The sequence below is a fragment of the Rhynchophorus ferrugineus genome, unplaced genomic scaffold (assembly GCF_030347505.1).
Source record: "Rhynchophorus ferrugineus isolate W39M unplaced genomic scaffold, kcgeb_rfMv2 rfM3, whole genome shotgun sequence".
NCBI classification, from domain to species: domain Eukaryota; kingdom Metazoa; phylum Arthropoda; class Insecta; order Coleoptera; family Curculionidae; genus Rhynchophorus; species Rhynchophorus ferrugineus.
In genome coordinates, this window is record NW_027472582.1 from 60,812,091 (window position 1) to 60,830,807 (window position 18,717).

Sequence of the window (18,717 nt, forward strand, 5' to 3'; positions counted from 1 at the left end):
CAACTGTGAAATCAGCGAAACTGATTAAGCACGACCAATCTAGCGTCGTGAGATATCGCACGTATAAAATCAAAGGACCTGAAGATGATATTTAATGGAAATGAGGCCGAAACGAATTATTTTCAAACACCCTCAATGTGCAAAGGTTTATTCTTAATTATCATTCATTTTTCTTCTGGTATGTATATGCAGGAGGAACGACCTGTGATAATTAAGATAATTTCATTAAAATATAATAAGTTATAGCTTTCTTCTGGTGTTTTTATATACTTCTGCGACTTCTACAGCATCTAGTGATCGAAAATAAATATTCGTAAATGTAATAATCACGGGTTTATGAATGAATTGTTTTGGTATTACTTCTAGTTTTTATTAGAATAATATTGGATCGATAGAAATGTTTTATAAAAGAATTTTATACCCTTCCTTTTTAATGAATTATATTGTAAGTCTCTAACTCATAGAATATCTAGTTTTAATTACTAATCACAATTCGTTAAACTCTTCTTCCTTCAAATAATGAGCAAACAAGCAGCTGGTTAATATGCGTATGTAATAATCACATTATGAAATAAACATTAGACTCATGTATCACATTTTGAGTGAATATATGATTAGTGATAATTAATAATAATGTTCATAAACGTTATCTCGTTTTTTTATGAATGTTGATGATTATACGACAAAAATCATGATCATATACTTATTATGAAACGAGATTTTGTGCGTATTTGCTCTACTAAAATTTGATTTTATTTTGTCAAATATGTTATATATATTGATTTATATATGTTAAATAGTATTGCCGTATTAACCGTCCTGCAATTAGGGTAATCCAAGCGTCAGTTTTTCGTTAAGGATGTGAAGATTATTTAAAGATGTGTATAGCTTTATTAGGACCTTTTAAGAATAATATTGGGTTGACAATATATCAGAATAAATTGTCTTGATATTAATTTTTGTTTTTATTAGAATAATATTAGATCAGTAGCATTGTTTCATGCAAGAGCTGACTCAACAATGTATTTTTTGTGATAAAAAAATCTATTGATCTTTCTATACACATCACAAACACAAAATGTAATGTAAGCATGTATTATATAACATTAGCACTTCACCTATCTCAATAAAATATTTACTTGGATATTAATGTCATTTCTTTTTATTCCATATTAATAATAAAAACGTAAAAACGATGTTACAATATAATGAAGTCTGATCGTCTTTCGAGGGAAAAGTAAGCATAATTTTATTAGCATGACAGTAAAAGTTCTATATTTACGATGGAACATAAATTAATATTGATTGCTATTTATTATTAACATTCGCTTCTAGTTCGACCAACCGACGTATATTTTTTATAGATATAGTATTTCTACAGGAAATATAATGAATTGTAAACGAATTTCTTCATTGTAGCCTACTTTCGTGTTCCCTTTTAATATTTTATGAATGAATTTTTCGTTTAGATTGTTCTAGCATTCAATGTATTAGCTATATTTATTAATTTCAACGTATAAACTATTCAGTGAAACATTTAAAACTTTAGAGAAGCAATCTGATTTTTAACCATTTCTCAGTTTCCTGATAACACTGAAGATGCGGTAATTTTGTATTGATCGAAATAACTTTAATATAAGGAACAAGATCTGGTGAAAATAGCGGATGAACTTTTGAATTCGGTTTATGCTAATGAGATGCAATGAATCGATGCCCCCAAATTCAGCTGTATCTATGTGCGTGGTGTCATTAAGCGTTGGACCATTCGCATCCGCAATATCGTGATAGACTCCGAAATGCTCGCTGTCCATTTCATCCAAGAGGTCGATTGGGTCGCAGAAGTTTGAAGTGAGGAATTTTCTCAGCTCTCGCACCTTTGAAAAATTGTTGAAAAGAGCTAGATTATCCCTTTGATAGTAAGTAATATATCCTCTCTTCCACATTCACCATCTTAGAGAAGCAAAAGCTTGAGAAAGTGGGCTTGTTACTTAAACCGTAAATGTAATTCTTTTCTCCTGTTTTAATGGACCCAATCAATTCAATTTCTGCATTTGAATTCCTCTAATTGAATGTTGTTAATATTTTCAATAGCAACCTATCCGTCAGTTATTAATACTTTGGTAATTTCTTAATTAGTTAGTTTAGAAAAAAATAAATGACAGTCAGGAAATAACTAACTATTCTTGTTTCTACTTCTTTTAAATATAAAAGCATAGTTTTTCAATATTAATTTTATTTATTTTATTTTATATTCGGCTAATGATAATAGTTCTTCCTAAATGACCATATAATGCTTTAGTCATTACTCTAGATAGCATGGTTGTACAATTCATTATCTTCACATTTAGAAAGTATTGTACCGTTATTTAACCAAAACATATTAAAATAATTGTTTCTCGTTATTACAATAGAAAATAATGCCAAATTAATGTTGTTTTTTCCGCAATAATTCAGTTAAGATAATTAATAAAATATAAAACTTTATTTAATTTATTGTATTCATTTGTTACTCAATTTAATTAACATACAATAGATCTGATATTAATGATAGTTTCTGTTATATACGCTGTTCTAATGTAGGAAAGGTCAATTAACAAGAAAAAATGTATTGTTGATATTTTTTAGAAAAACACGCAACTTCAAATTACGTGAACGTGAATCTTTTTAACGGTTTTTAACGGTACATATACTAATATAACACCATCGTTATTAATAATTAAGTGATATGTCTCTTCGTTGCAGTACACGTCATATATATAACAGTTAATATATGGCATAAGATCAGGTTTCTGACTTTCCCATAGATTTTTTTTGTTGCTGCTCTTTACGGATAATAAATAACAAGTTTACTGTAACGGTTTTTTTAATTATACATATATAACTCCGTTGATTTTAGTAGTTAATTATTCATTTAAAGATTTATTGAAAGTGAAGTATAAGGTTTTTTTTTTCATTTTACTGGCTGGATTAATATATTAACAAAACTAATTTTTTTGAAAGGATAATTTTTATTATTTTTTTGCTTCAGTTTATTAAAATTCTGTCAATACCTTGATCTGAAGTTACAGATTTATGAAAATAAAATTAAAAAGGTTTTTATTTAGGAAAAAACACTTAGAAATATAATTAATATATATTTGGTTGTGTTTATTTTTTAATTAAATTCCTAAAATCGTTAATTAAAATCGCTTCACAATAGTTTTAGTCATTGAATATATAATAGATTATTTAATAGAAGGTTGATAACAGATGGCGCTATTAGCCTCTGTTAGAATATGTTTTTTAATTTTTGTAGAAATCTTAAAATTAAGTTTTGTGTTTCAAAATATTTATTATATTATTTATTTATTTATTGTATTATTAAATAATTTATTTTTTGTATAATTCACAGTTACTTTCCAGTAGTTTTATCGGATTTGAATAGATATTATATTTTTAAACGATTTGGATGCTTTTCGTAATTATTTGAAAGCTATCTATTAGTATATATTTGACTTGGTAAAATAAGTGGTGGGTTAAGTATATTTTATGACAAATATTACCTCCCTTGTTCTTTTAATATACATCCATATTAAATTAATTAATTTTTTGTTAGTAAAACGTAGCAAAGTTTAGATCTAGGCTGATATATTTATAGATAGGAAAAGTAGCAATTAAAAAGAAACGACTTTTATAGCTGTAGGTTCTACGATTTTGGAGCATAGCAATTCTGAAGCAGTATTAGTCTACCCCACTATAATTTGCTTTGAAAGCTCTGAATTATACCCAAATTGCTCTTCTTTATATGGGTTTAAAGTATTTGTTTATCCTTATATGTCATGTTATTTTAAAATATTTTTCTATATTAGCGAATGATTTGATTATTCTGTAAGTTATTGTCAGTATATAGTCCAACTGTTAATTTTGTTTATTTAAAGTTATAATCTAATGCTATTGTTTCTTCTTCATTATGATTATCTACAGCCATTATGGAAATATCGTCAGCAAAATTAACTATTGCATTATGTTGCAACTCTACAGCACTGTATAGTAGGCAAAGAGCATAAATCTGATTTTATTTACTTTTAAATTATGTTATACATAATTATGTTTGAAGTTGAATTTTTTCAAATAATTTGGAAACTGTCACAAGAAAGAGATTGACGTATAACTATAACTAAAAAAAGTGTTTTACTATGGTAGGCCGGGGACTTTTCAATTGACCTGTTAGGATGACTACGACTTTTTCTGATAAGGCACTCTCAGTTAACAGTTTTCAGCTTAATAATATGTCATTTATTAAAATGTCATAGTAATATTTAGATGAAGAATTTAAGATGTCATTTATTAAGGTGTATGTGATATTATATTCTTATTATTTCATATTAAATAATATAAATTTTTATAATATTATTCTAAAACAAATTTTTGTTATATAACTACATGCCATTAATAACAATGTTTTCCTTTTTTTAGGGATTCCCTGATTGGTATTTCCATAAACAGCTAATTACAAGATTATTTATATTAAATAAATAATTGGTAAGTTTACATATAAGTACATACACACACACACACACACACACATATATATATATATATATATATATATATATAAATCAATTATATTAACCACAATACAACATCTGGTAAAGAAAATAAGAAAAAGAAAGAACAGAAGGACTGAACATTTTTATTTTACCCAAGATATAAAAGGAGACATTATCAATTTTTGTAGTATCCGCTTTTATCCAGGGGGAAACTATATATTCCCATATAACATAAAATAAAAGTAGTAAATTACATTCGGAGACTTCCAAATGTGATATTTGGTAAAAGTTTTTTTACATCATATATTTGTTTTGCACAGTGAGTTGTATATAAAACTTAGGAACTTACGAATCATATTTATTATATTATATTCCGATAACGCGTATTGATTAGCCAAATATGATTAGTTCATGACGAAAAATAATAATAAATAAGTATCTTCTTAGGTATATTATATAATTAAATATAAAAAATTCGTTATAAAAAAGTTAATACAATTTTACTAGTTTAGAAGTTTATTCATATCATTTCTGTGTATCAATATATTATATAATCGATATTATAATGCTAATAAGTAGTCACGTGCATAATATGAAAACACTTATGATGTTTGTTATATCAAGAAACAGTAACTACTTTACGTAATATTGTTTACTAGCGGAAAACAACAAACATTTTGCAGCATATTATACTTTCCGTTTTACATAAGTTGTTCGACCTTGTATTTTACACACATTTGTGCAATGCATCATGCTATGTTTATTTATCAGAAAATTGAACAGTAATCTCGACAAATCATTAATATCGAAAAAAAGTGTTAAGATTATTAACGGAATGTAACACACCTTTTCACGAACCACTAATTAACATCTTACGGAGAATATTCATGGTTTAACACTCCTTTTACCTATGTTAAATATCTAGGCAAGATATATAAAATATCGGGTCTATACATTAATTTTAAAGGATTTACAACATATACAAATTCATATTTCCATGTCAATCCAATTCTTGATTTTTCCACCGAAGGCTAAGAACATTTTGGACAGGTAAAAACTTTTGAAGATGATTATTTAAAGGCCTTACTTTATGAAATCATCAATAGGGATTCCTATCGACTAGAATTGATGCCTTTGAGTCGAGTACTACGAAAAACGGCTGCAACACGAGCAAAGACACAACACTGGTATTCTTCAGCATGACAAAGCACGACCACATATTGTAAAACCCGTGAAAACATACTTGGAAACATTTAGTTCCTACAATTGCGACCTGCTCTGATATATTAGTCGTGACATGCTTAAGCAGCGTTTGACTTCTTATGAAGATGCCAAAAAAAATGGATCGATTCGTGGATAGCCTCAAAAGATACATTGTTCTTTCGAGATTGAATCCGCAAATTTCCTGTAAGATGAGATAAGGAAAGTACCTTAAATAATAATTATATTGTATCGATTTTTCACTAAATATATAGTGTTAATAATTAGGTTTGCTTTACAATAAATATTTAACATGTGTCACATGAATTGTTTATGTCTGTATTCTAAGAATAAATGCTAATACAATAAATGTTAAGACAATAAATACAATTTATTGACTATGAATTTATTGAGAATATCTTCAACACTTTATTTTTCAACTTTTTTGTTGATGGATATATTGTAGATAACAATACATTGTAGATCGAATGATGATTTTAAGACTATTCATCCATTTACCCATTTTAATTCGTTGGTTTTCCTAAAGCGCGTATTAATCGCACCATGCTGCATATTATATGAATAAACAATAATCAGAAGGTGCAAAGCCTTGTGGATACGTGGGGTATATGAACTTCGAATCATGCTGTTTTCACAGTAATGGTAAAGTAATAGTTTCTTTCTGGTTTCAGTAGCTTGACAAACCCTTCTTTTTTTAATGTATTATTTTGTAACTGTGAATAATCCATTTTGACTTACGGTATAGAATTTATGATTTCGGTTTGTTATAGAGCATCTAGTTTTAATTACTAACTACAAGACTTTAAACTCTTCTTTCTTCAAATAACGAGCAAATAAACATGCAACTGATTGATAATGGCATGTTCAGGTCATTTGCCGTCCTGTCGAAGCCTAACTATTTAAAACGCTTTGTAAATGTCAGTTGTACCATAGGATAGAACTGTAACTTCTATATATTTCATAGACTGGGGAAACTCAAAAACTGTTACTAGATGTAAGATGCTCTTAAATTTTGATAATATCTTGTGTAATATTCATTAGGTGATATATTTTAGAACTCGAGTATTGTATGAACTTATGTAAACTATAAAATAATTTTTTATAGTTTCCATAGTCTAGGATAATTTCTATTTTCACATAGTTTAATTTTGTTGTCGGTTGAATCAAGAAGCTTTTTTATGGATAAATAGAAGAAAGTGAATTTTGAGCGGTAACTAAATATACATATTTATACTGAAAGAAATCAAAACCCAGTTCCTTGTATATCTGCCTTGTGTATTTACTCTTACAGTTTGGTAAATGATTTCAAAATATAATCCATTAGAAGTGACGTGTAAAATCACCGATAAAAATAATTAAGAACACATACATATTGTAATGTATAAAGTTTTTTATGCAATGTAAGAAAATAAACGGAGCCTCTTCGCAATCATTCAGAAATGAAAAATTGCTCCAATCATTAAAGGTTGACCAGTAAACCATTTTTGGATACTTCAAGTAGTTTAAATAATGTAAAAACAAGGAAATTGACTTTCACGTGGATAAAAGACATGCTTCGTACTTTTACTAGTTTTACTACTTATAAACATAAACTATTTATTATTTAAATTATTATTTAAATAATGTGAGTAATAATAATAAAATATACATGATTTTTGTAAGGGAATTGGGTGGTAAATAAAATTAATAAGAGTTCTGTGGTCAACTCCAAGGTTTTATGGTGCTTCGTTTGTTAAAAGTTTAACTAGTTTATGTGTTAAGAATGGTGATTGATGATTTATGAAGACAATCGAGCTCCCAAGAACTGCAATGTTAAATTTTTTTTCTTTCTACCTTTTCTCAAGGACAAGGATATAATTTAATATCTTTTCTCGTATAAAATGCCTTTGAAAAACATTGTAATAAAACAAACAAGGTATTTAAATAAATAATTAGTAATCAACCTAATTTCAAAGAGAAACGACAATTATAATTAGTAACTGAATAAACAGGAACTATTATTGTTTTGATTTTATCTCGCAATTTATATGATTACGTTGAACATATTTCGAGCTTAATTTAAAGGCACAAAAAATAACGCAAATCGTTTTCTAATTACGTGAACGCGAAAAAGAATAAAAAGCTCGACCCCGGATCGCTTACCAACGCCGACTGCGATGTTAATTAAGGCCGGAAGCGCGCCAAAGGCGGAAGCGGAAAAGTAAAAGTTTAGCGAATCCCGCAAGATTTTCGTCCGTCATTAAAGCTGCTCCGGTCCCGCTACTTTCCTTTTACGACGCGTTACGCATTAAATTGATATAATTAATGTGTGGTAACCAAAGGCAAACACCGGTTATGATGTTGGCGGACGCGCTCAGCAGAAATGACGCTGACACTAGCCGTTGGGACCGGAGTCCGATTATTGAGTGTCTTTGAGTGTTTTGGGGTCGTTTTTAAATAAAAGTATGTTGTCCGAACAAATTTTTCATTCGGGCCTTTTGTTTAATGTGTAGATAAAAAGTTTTATGAAGCTAAGTACACTTCAAATAATGATGACACTTTGCCATATATTAACAAATCCATCTAATGTAGCGATAGGGTTCGAATCCGGCTGGGACATGGTCGTAATTTTATATTTTTGATTGTTTACTATTTGTGATTGTCCTAAGCAATAATATGAAATACGACAAGGAAAATGATCCCAGTCACGCTAGTTATCAGGCTGGGTGAGACCGGATGTCTTCTGAGATGATTTCTAAGTTGGTCACTCGACAGTCGGTAGGCTTAATGCCGAAGACCGTGATTCGGATTGAAATAAGTTTTTTCTTAATTTTTATTTAGTTATTATAACGACTATTATGTACATATTTTATTTTAGAACGTATTTTTGTGTTTTAAGTTTGTTTATTTTTAACTTTTTGGTGAGTTTATAAAATAAATAAAGTTGGTTCAATTTTTTTGTTAAAAATGTTTCATTAATATTGAGATTATAGATGAAATTTTGATACGGATGTAACTAATTTCCTGATTGCTCTCTGTAAATTAATTGGAATCAAGTTCTGGTTACTTTTAGTTTAGTAAAAAGATGGCTTCATTTCAACTAAGATAACTTCTTTTGCTTCGGTTTATTTCCCTATTGTCATCATTTATCCATAGTCAACATTTCAGTGTTCGCTTCATTTTCCGTCAAAAAATGGATTTATTCAAATAAGTAGGTGAGGACTTCGTTAATTTTTTATTCGATGGGTTTGTCCAAGCCATTTACTTCGCCATTTACTTGTCTTTGAATTTATGAGTGAATTACTGACTCTAATCTTAGTTAAATGAGTTGAACGAATATGTAGAAATTCCCTAAAGCTTCGTTTAGATCGTAACTGTGTCCAAGTCTTGAAGCTATATAGAGGGATTGCCAAAATTAATAATATTTCGTCTCTTCCATACTCACTGTCCTACAGAATCAAAAACTTCAGCATTTACATATGTTAACAATACTTTGGATTTCTTCTATTCATTTCAAAGTCATATATGTCTGCAATGGAAACTATATCGTGAAGTACATTCAAAGCCTCAATATTTACCTTAACTCAGCGAACATCTGACCAGTCAACTAATAAAGAGTTCAAATTCATAACTAGTGATAGTACGAAGCACCTTTTTTTAATAACATAAAATTTTAATAGGTTTCTTTGTTTTCTTTGTTTTATATTAATATATATATATATATATATATATATATATATATATATATATATATTTAAAGCAATTCTGCAGTAAAAATACTCGTCAAAGAGGGCAATTTGTAATGTTTTTCCTTCAATGTTGATGTATATGCAGCTTGTGTATGTTCATCATTTTTAGATCCGTCTGTGTAAATATGATGGTGTTTAAGGAATTTTTCATAGATCAATTGTTTGAAAAGGGAGCGTGCACTATAAGAGTTAAGAGCACCCTTAGGAAGAAATCTCATTGAAAGATCAATGGCAATAGGTACGTTCTGCCACGGAGGTATTTTATTCGTGAATTTACAGATGGTAGGTATTTTCAATGACAAGCGATTGCAGATTTTCTGGAAGCAATAGCCAGACCTTTTGTATGTTTGCCCTTTTATTTTAATACTGCCGTTGATGGAGAAAAAATTCCCATACTTAGTCTCTCTCTCTCTCTCTCTCTCTCTCTCTCTATATATATATATATATATATATATATATATATATATATAATATATATATATATATATATATATATATATATATATATATATAATATATATATATATATATATATATATATATATATATATATATATATATATATATATATATATATATATATATATATATATATATATATATATATATATATAAGGGAGCCGCAGAAATGAAACAATGACAGCCGTAGTCCAGCTTGCTCAAAGTCAGTGCTCTATAGATGTTCAGAAGAGTGGTTCTATGATGAGCACCCCAGTGAAAGTAGGCGGGGGATCGAATTAGGCTAATATCAGTCAGGCATATGTTTTTTGTATGTTTGATGTGTGGAAGCCAGCTGAGATGTGAGTCAAATATAATTCCCAGGAATTTGTGCTCAGGTTTGTTGTTAATATCATCGCCATCAATAGCTGTCATTCGGGGACAATTCCTTATTCTGCAGTAGTACACGCTATACGACTTATCAGGTGAGAATCGAAGACCATTTGTTTTTGCCCAAGAAGGGAGAGTATCATTGAGGCATTTTTGCAGAATTTCCTGACTTATTTTATAATCCTGATGAGCATGATAAATGACAATGTCATCAGAGAAAAATCGTGTTCTAATTTGCCCAGGTATGTGTTCTCCGATAGACTTAAACGCAAATAAAAATAGGGTTGGAGACTTGAGGTACACCAATTATTTGTGGAAAAGATGACGATATCTTGCCATTGACTCTAACCCTGAGAGTTCGATCTCTTAGCAAGAATGAAAAAAATTGATACGCTTTATCACCTATCTTCCATTCTTGTAATTTGCTCAGAATTTTAGATGTCTTGATGGAGATATACATATGGGATGGGATATTCTTGATGTACATGAAAAACAGAATTAAGATTAAGCTACACAGTTTCTAAATAAATAATTCGATAAACATAAAACAGATTTGAAATGTGGACTACATGGAGAAGATGGAGATTGATCTCTGAAGATTTACACCCCTGGAATTGTTATTGACTTGACATATACGTACGTCGATTTAAATGCACAGTGCACTTGTTTACCGGTTGGAGTTGTCGCCGATATTAATGTAGCGATATATAGTAAAGCGGCCGCATAGAATAAACCATCCGCGATATAATGAGGCAGACATATTTACTGTGCCGTCATCGTCTAATAAGCAACCCCATTTTCGTAACGAACGCAGCGCGCGTCTGGATGAAAAATTCGAAATAATCCACGCCGATACCCGGGTACCGTCTCTTGTGAACCGTTCCCATCTTTATTGAGCCACGTTCGTCGCGGTGGTCCGATCCGAGACCTGTACTCCGTAATGGTACTAATAATTTATCGATGGCCTGCTCGGGCCTTTATTATTAACGGCAGCGGTTATCTTTTCAACTTTAATTGGCGACCGCCGCTCGTAATTTCTACAACTTTGTAAAGTTTTCGTGTTCGGAACGGGCCCGTTCTTACGACGTGCCGCCAATTAAAAGTGCCGTCCGGGTCGGTCCGTGTGCTCGGGCCGCGAAATAGTTCGCATTGTCCATCGAGTTCTGCGGGAAACTGGTCTCCGTCATTATTCTTCTTCTCTGAGAACTTTCGCGATTCCGTTAAATTCGATACTTTATACGGTGGCAACTCTAAAAATTCAAAATTAAACTCGAGGCATTTTTACTATAATGCTCAATAACTTCGATTAGTGATCGCTCTGTGGTCAAAATTCAATCACAATATTAAATTAATCATGTTTATCTCATAACAGACTAAGGGGAATAATTTAAAAATGATATATCACTGAAACTTGTTTTTACAGCATTTTTAATATGAGATGAAAAAAACTATTTGACAACAACATCAATTAAAATACCAAATGTCTGTAGATTAAAACATATTAAAATAACTGTTTGAAGAACTAAAACTCAACATTCAATAATCAATAAATTATTAATAAGTTTAAATTACTTAATAATTATATTATAATAAAATATCATAAGTAAGATTATTTTTAGAAGCGTAAAAATTTCAGAGCATCGAATATAAGTATACATGATTTTTCTTTATCTTCATGTTATAAACACGCATTCCACGGACATCTCACAAGCTTTTGACTGGTTGTGGCATTTGGAATTAATCTACAAAATGACCAAATTGCTATCGCAGAATTACTGTCGACTTCTGGAATCATATATTTTCGAAAGAAAATATAGACTCTCACATGAAGGGGCATTCTCAACACTTAAACCTATTTCGGCTGGAATTTCACAGGGTAGTGTCTTGGGACCACTCTTATATCTGCTCTATACCGCTGATATTCCAACAATAAAAGAAACAATTCTTGGGACATTTGATGACGGCACAGTTGCAATGGAAAAAGATGTATCTCTCTCCAAGGCTGTAGTAAAAGAACAAGTAGTAGACAAGAGTAGAAAAATACAGCTCAATAGTTCAAAATTTGTCCATGTTAATTTTGCGTGGCGAAATTACAAAAACCTAACTATATCACTAGATAGATGCCGGATTCCTCAAACAGAATCAGCTAAATATATTGGAATATATGTCGATGTTAGGTTAAAATGGAAACATCATGTTAGGGCATAAATCAGATTCAACGCACACAAAACAATGTTATACCAAGGAAGAGCTGCAGCTCTTCCTTATTGTGATGACCTCGAAATCAAATGGATACACTAAGTGATCCAGGTTTTTGCTTAAAACATGAATTAAGGTTGCTATATCACCAAATATATAACCAAACTCCACGAAGTTGTTTAATGTATAAGTGTATCCTTAAATTTAGCTTAAGTAGTTTAGCTTTTTTTTTTAATTTAGAAAATACATACTGATTTATTTCTTCCATACTCGCCTTGCTTGTATATTAATGCAAGTACAACAGAACAATAGTAATAAATTAATTTGTAAATTAAGATTGTGTTAAGCATATTTAATGTAAGATGTAACTAATAAAAAAAATGTTACAAACATGAATGTGGAATAATAAATTAAGTAATACAAGTTTGTATATTGAAACAGAGAATATATGAATAAAACTATTTGGAAATCGATATTTGACTTTAGCATCTATATTAAACAACACAATTAGGTAATTTATTTTTTTACAATTTAGAAAATTATATTAAAGGAATGTATTTACAATTATAAAATTAACTATTGATTTTTCAATCCTTAGGTCTAAAACTAAATAATCAAAATAATTGATACAAAGTTCAAAGAATAAAATGTCATACAGTCACATATCTTATTATATTTAGTCGTTAAACACCTTAATATTTATCAACGTTTTAAAATGTTTATTGTTATTAATTCGTATTCGTATTCTAAGTGTTGCCTCTATGTAAATTATGTAATTAGTTTCATTTCAACGGCTGCATATTTTCAGGACATAATTTATGTATTCATATAGTTTTTATCTTTTATCCTATTTCTAGTCTATAATATATATTGCAAAAACAATAAATACACCAGACTCATTAAAATAATTATTTATTTACTTATATTTTTGAATTAAATTTTATCGTTCTTTGCTTTTTTATTCCGCTCCTCGATCTCAACCTTGCAGATAGTTTATCTTAAATTTGCCTTCTATAGCTTTCGTTTAGCTAGTGCTTTCTACTTTGTCTTATGTCCCACATAGGAACTAACAAATTAACAACAAATAAGAAATTAATGTTCTATGATTTGTTAATATCCTTTGCAACATTCATTTTAACTCTTAATTGTATTTATTACCAACAACATTCAGTCAGGGCTTGATTAAGAAATGCATTTACCAAAGAAACCTGAAATGAACCAGAATACCACTGGAATACCACTAAATTTACACAGAAAATGTTTAATAAACTTTAGAATTCTCTCTAGTACAATTATATACTATGTTTCCAGCTATTCTCCGTTTACCCGGCACTAAATTAAATCGAAATCTGATTCTAAATATCTTGTAAACAAAGAGGAAAAATGACTTTTATTCAGTAAGTTAGTAAGTGGAATCAAAATCGCCAATTTCAAATCCTTGAACTAAAACTGACAATGTGGATATTACACAAGATCGTCATCATAAGTTTCTAAAGATTTATCATTTCAATGAATGTTGAAAATGCATCAATTTCATCATCCGTACTATAATGTCTATATACACATGTAGAGAAATGCCAAAACTAGTGAAATTAATAGATAGGTCAGGTTATTTAACAGTTGTTTACATTGACATTTTTCATTATCGCTAATAGACACACCTGATAAAAATATATGCAAAAACGTAATACTATTTTTAATATCTAAGACAGTTATTTTATAAGAAATTATTACCAGAACAGTGATCCTGAATATCAAAAACCAAGTGATAAGAGTTTAACTGAAGAGTTCGAGAACAGTGGATCAGTATAATGTCAGAGAAACAACTTAAAATTATGAATAAATTTAAATCCACAATGAGTTAATTAATATATTGTTTAATGGAACAACACTTTCTTTTTTACTAAAATGCTAAAGTAACATCACATATTTTAAAGTTTGCATAATAGTCTGAATCGTTTTTTAACTAAACTTGTCATTAGTCTTTAACAATTCCAACAATACAACCGAAAACTTATATATAACCTGAAGTAACACAAACCACTGTTTAAAATTAAATAACTTCATTTAATAATGTTATTATCACTTACTTCTAAATTTAATATCGTTTCAAATGTAACGAAAACTTAATTTACTTAATTTTAAGGAAAATTATCCTTTATTTTATTTTATAAACTTAGAAAAAACTTTTTTCCCAGCAAGATTCGATCCTAGTGTTACTGTCGGCGAGCCAAATTCTTAGGCTGCACGATTTTGTCTCACCGATCTGATGGTTATACCTGGTTGCTCTATTTGCGCGTTTTTCGTTTTAGTGGAATATATTCATTTGTAGCGCATATTGCAGAAATATATGAGGCCTAAAAATTCTTCCTCGATATAAGCTTTAATCGTGCCAAATTTCACATGTCTTGGTGCCACCGTTTTCTTCAAAAAATTAGTCAAAATCTTTGCTAAGTCGTGTTTTGCTTTTGTCAAATTTCACTACACCAATTGAAAAATCGAAACAAAGCTGTTTTTGTTTTATTCGATATAAAAACTTGTTCTATTCTCTGTGATGATTATCTTAACAGTTCAGATGGCTTACTTGTGGGCTCCACAACTCTAAAAATTTATTTTAGAATATATTGGATGAAATTTTGTTCTCTGAAATTGATATTCTCTAAAGAGACATATTTTAACACGTTTTTATATAATGAAGAATATTTTTTTCACAGTAGTTTTTTTGATTAACGTTTATTTACTGTTTATACTTATATTTTATACATATATTTGAACAAATACGTACTTTACATAACAATTTTTTAGTTCTATATTTCCATTTATGGCTGGACATTTTTATAATAAAAACCTAACAATGCTTGTTTGTTGCATTTGTTAATTAAAGACGTATTTAAACAATAATTGTATAATATAATTAAAGTTATTTAGCAACACCGCAATCATTTTTGTTAGTTTACTTATATCCTACCAGTTTAATTTAGAAATATTAGTCAATACTTCGATTGTTTTAAAGTCATCAAAAACAATAATGTTACATCTTTAGAATAATGACAAAAATTAAACCGCGATAAAAAGTTTAACTTTTTTACAATACTACTTCGAAGAAGACCTTATTAAACTTTCTGACGATACTTTACAAAGTGACTTAGAAACTTAAATAAAAATATTCAGATCTGGAGAAATATTATTTTCTTTGTGGAATATAAATGCCCTTTTTATATTGTCGTTCTGTGACAGTATAAATATTACGGTCGTGAACCAAACAACTTACGTTAACCGAAGATAATATAATTCTATTAAAAGAAAAGAAAGACAAAATCTTTTTACATAAAATTTCACCGTAATAGTATATACATTTACCGGTTTAAATAATTCATGAAACTTGCTTGTTAAGATATTTCTGAATAAAAACATTATGATGATATATTTAATAATTTGTTTTGTTTAAAAAATACTCAGACATCGGGCTGGTATATTTTTGATACGGAAAAATGTCAAGAAGCAATTTTGAGTGTTATGCTTCGTTTTTCATCAAGTTATTGATCTTAAAAGGTCGGAATCATTAACCTTCTCACAGAGTAGTGGCTTTTCGCGATTATTTCATTAAATATTCAACTTATATAATTCCACAATCGCCATATTCACATGATATAACTCTGAGGGGTTTCAGGTTATTCACTAGAATCAATAAAGCCATTTCCAGGACATGATTGTGTGTCGATTTAGGATATTACAACAGAATTGAAGAAGTCAAATACTGGTGTTGGAATTTAGTTTATTTAGGTAGAATGAAACTATTTTATCGACTTTATTTCTTTTTATATGATTAAGGTGTGAAATATTTAAGCAGTTTTTCTATTAACCGCTAACTAATTAACTACTACAACAGTATTAGCATATAATATAAATCACTTTCATTAGTTTAGCCATTGCTTATGAATTCTTTGCATATTCTTATGCTACATAATCTTGCTGATCAATTAACATCATAGTTTTTTTCAAAGATTTGTCCAGAAATTATGTAGCATATGAAATGAATAAATAATTAGTTTGAAATATCTAGTTCCTGTATTAATCATTAATAAAGTTAAATAATTTTTTAAAATAAGCCATCAAGAAGCCCAATTTACTAGGTGTACAGGTAGTCTTTAAAATAAAATATAATTTTGAAAAATATAATTTAAAAAACGAGAATTTCAAGAAAATGGAGAAATGTATTTATTCAAAGTATTGGCCATTTGATTCTATATATCCTGTCCGTCTTTTGGGTATTTTTTGGATGCCACCCCATGTTTGTCCTTTGAGCAAAACCATTCATCAAGCTGTTTTCTAACTTCTTCGAAATTAGCAAATTTCTGCACTGCAAGTGCATGTCGCGCATGTCAGAGCAAGGTCTGGAGAGTACGGCGGGTACAATAATATGTCCCGTCTAGGTGCATTCAACAGTTCCTTGGCCAGTTGTAGGACCATCTTTGTTTTTTCCATCTTTTGGATTTTCCCCATTGCTTGAAATCGGCCGCTAATCCTTTTCTGGGTAACATTTAACGCTTCTGCCAATTGTTTTTTAGTTTGGGTTGGGTCTGTATCCAATAACTCTTGCGGTTTCGCATCTTCAACATTTTTCAATATCCCAGAACTTTCTTTGGCTTTAACATCTAAATTTCTGCCATCAAACGATGACTTTCGGCGGTACTTTCCTTTATTTAATTTAAGAAATCCGAGTGTGGCGCATGCGTACATAAATTTTTTTATCGTGATTATATGTCGAATATATATATAAGATATAAGCAGGCAAATAGATTCAGGAGATAAACATAAGTGGTAAACTTTTAGAAATAACACATTTTATTTAAAAAAAGGATTGAATAAAACGAAGTAATAAAAATATAATTAATATATGTCCAGCCATTCTATTTTTATAAAAACATCATATTATACATCATCATTATTTTTTATAAATAAATATAGGCAAATTTGATAAATAATTGATTTAATGTTGAAACCATATATAAAGAGGGAAATAAACATTGAATTTTTTTTTAAATAATATATAATTTATATATGCCTTTCTATTTTTATAAAAACACCAGATACAAACTAATTTACATATTGGAACAATTAACAAGAACTCCAAGAACTATATAAATAAACATTACCATAAAAAAGACAATAATCATTTAGATCAAACCCAGCCAATATAGTAAAAACCAAACGAAACAACCACTATATATAAAAATATCCAAATATGATCAACAATGGTCGCTGCTATTTTTGATCCAAAAACCCCATTAATGAATTGACTACCTCGAGCTTTCGATTAATATATTGTACATTTACTAGCCTGAAATGAATGGATTATCGTATTCTTAAGCTGAAAGAAATTTCAATCAATACATCACTATATTTACAAAACAATAATTTATTTATCTATACTCTTATATAATAATGCATTGTATTTTCCTTGTCATTGGATTATTAGGGTGTTGTTGATTGTTTTATATTTTGTTTATTTGATCCAGGTCTACTTTTGTTATCAAATTAATTATCATAATTATTTCATAGTACCACTGTACACTGTTCTTAAATCTTCTCTGATTCTCTCAATTTCACATTCTTCGACTTTCACTCTCAACAAATTCTAGCTACATCTCACCTGTACACTAAAATGTAAATCTTTACTAAAATATTTTAAGTTCAAATATTATTAAAAAAAAATTATTATTATTATATTTAATTTAAATATTAAACCACCAAGAATAACAAAGCAGTATAATTGTTATTACTATAAAATTATTAATGTAACACAAAATCTAAATATTCGAAATTTTGCTGTTGTTTTGACTTGATCGACTGTATCGATCGACTCGAAAATAATGTACCGCCATACCGCATAAAAGGAAGACAATATAGTTTTTTTTCTATGGTTTATTCTACACAGGAGAGTGCGCATGTGCCAAATCCGGAGATATTTTTGGAGAAATGTATCTTGATCTTATTGCTCATTTAGGCGATCTTTTTATTGATATCAAATGCTGTCCAGTTTGAGGAAGGATTGAAGTTTATGAAGGCTATAGAAATTAAGAGATATCATATTTGGGATAGTTATGGTTCAAAATAATATTGATAATTAGTACTATGAACTAAATTATACATATATAATATTTGAATTGTAATATAAACATTGTTATATACGTTTTACATGATTCTATAAG

General features: G+C 29.0%; 2 protein-coding genes across 6 annotated transcripts in view; one reads left to right on the forward strand and one right to left on the reverse strand.

Annotated features, from left to right (window-relative positions):
• Positions 1-18,717, reverse strand: part of dysc (whirlin protein dyschronic) — a 346,867-nt gene that overhangs the window by 89,687 nt on the left and 238,463 nt on the right. The gene's annotated exons all lie outside the window — the stretch shown is intronic.
• Positions 1-18,717, forward strand: part of LOC143192990 (uncharacterized) — a 69,211-nt gene that overhangs the window by 15,942 nt on the left and 34,552 nt on the right. For 2 of the 3 annotated variants that reach the window (XM_076398891.1, XM_076398892.1), the window contains exon 2: positions 4,456-4,521. The exons of the other annotated variant lie outside the window; for it this stretch is intronic. The gene's annotated coding sequence lies outside the window, so the exon portion shown is untranslated. The remainder of the gene's footprint in view (positions 1-4,455; positions 4,522-18,717) is intronic. 3 annotated transcript variants of the gene reach the window in all.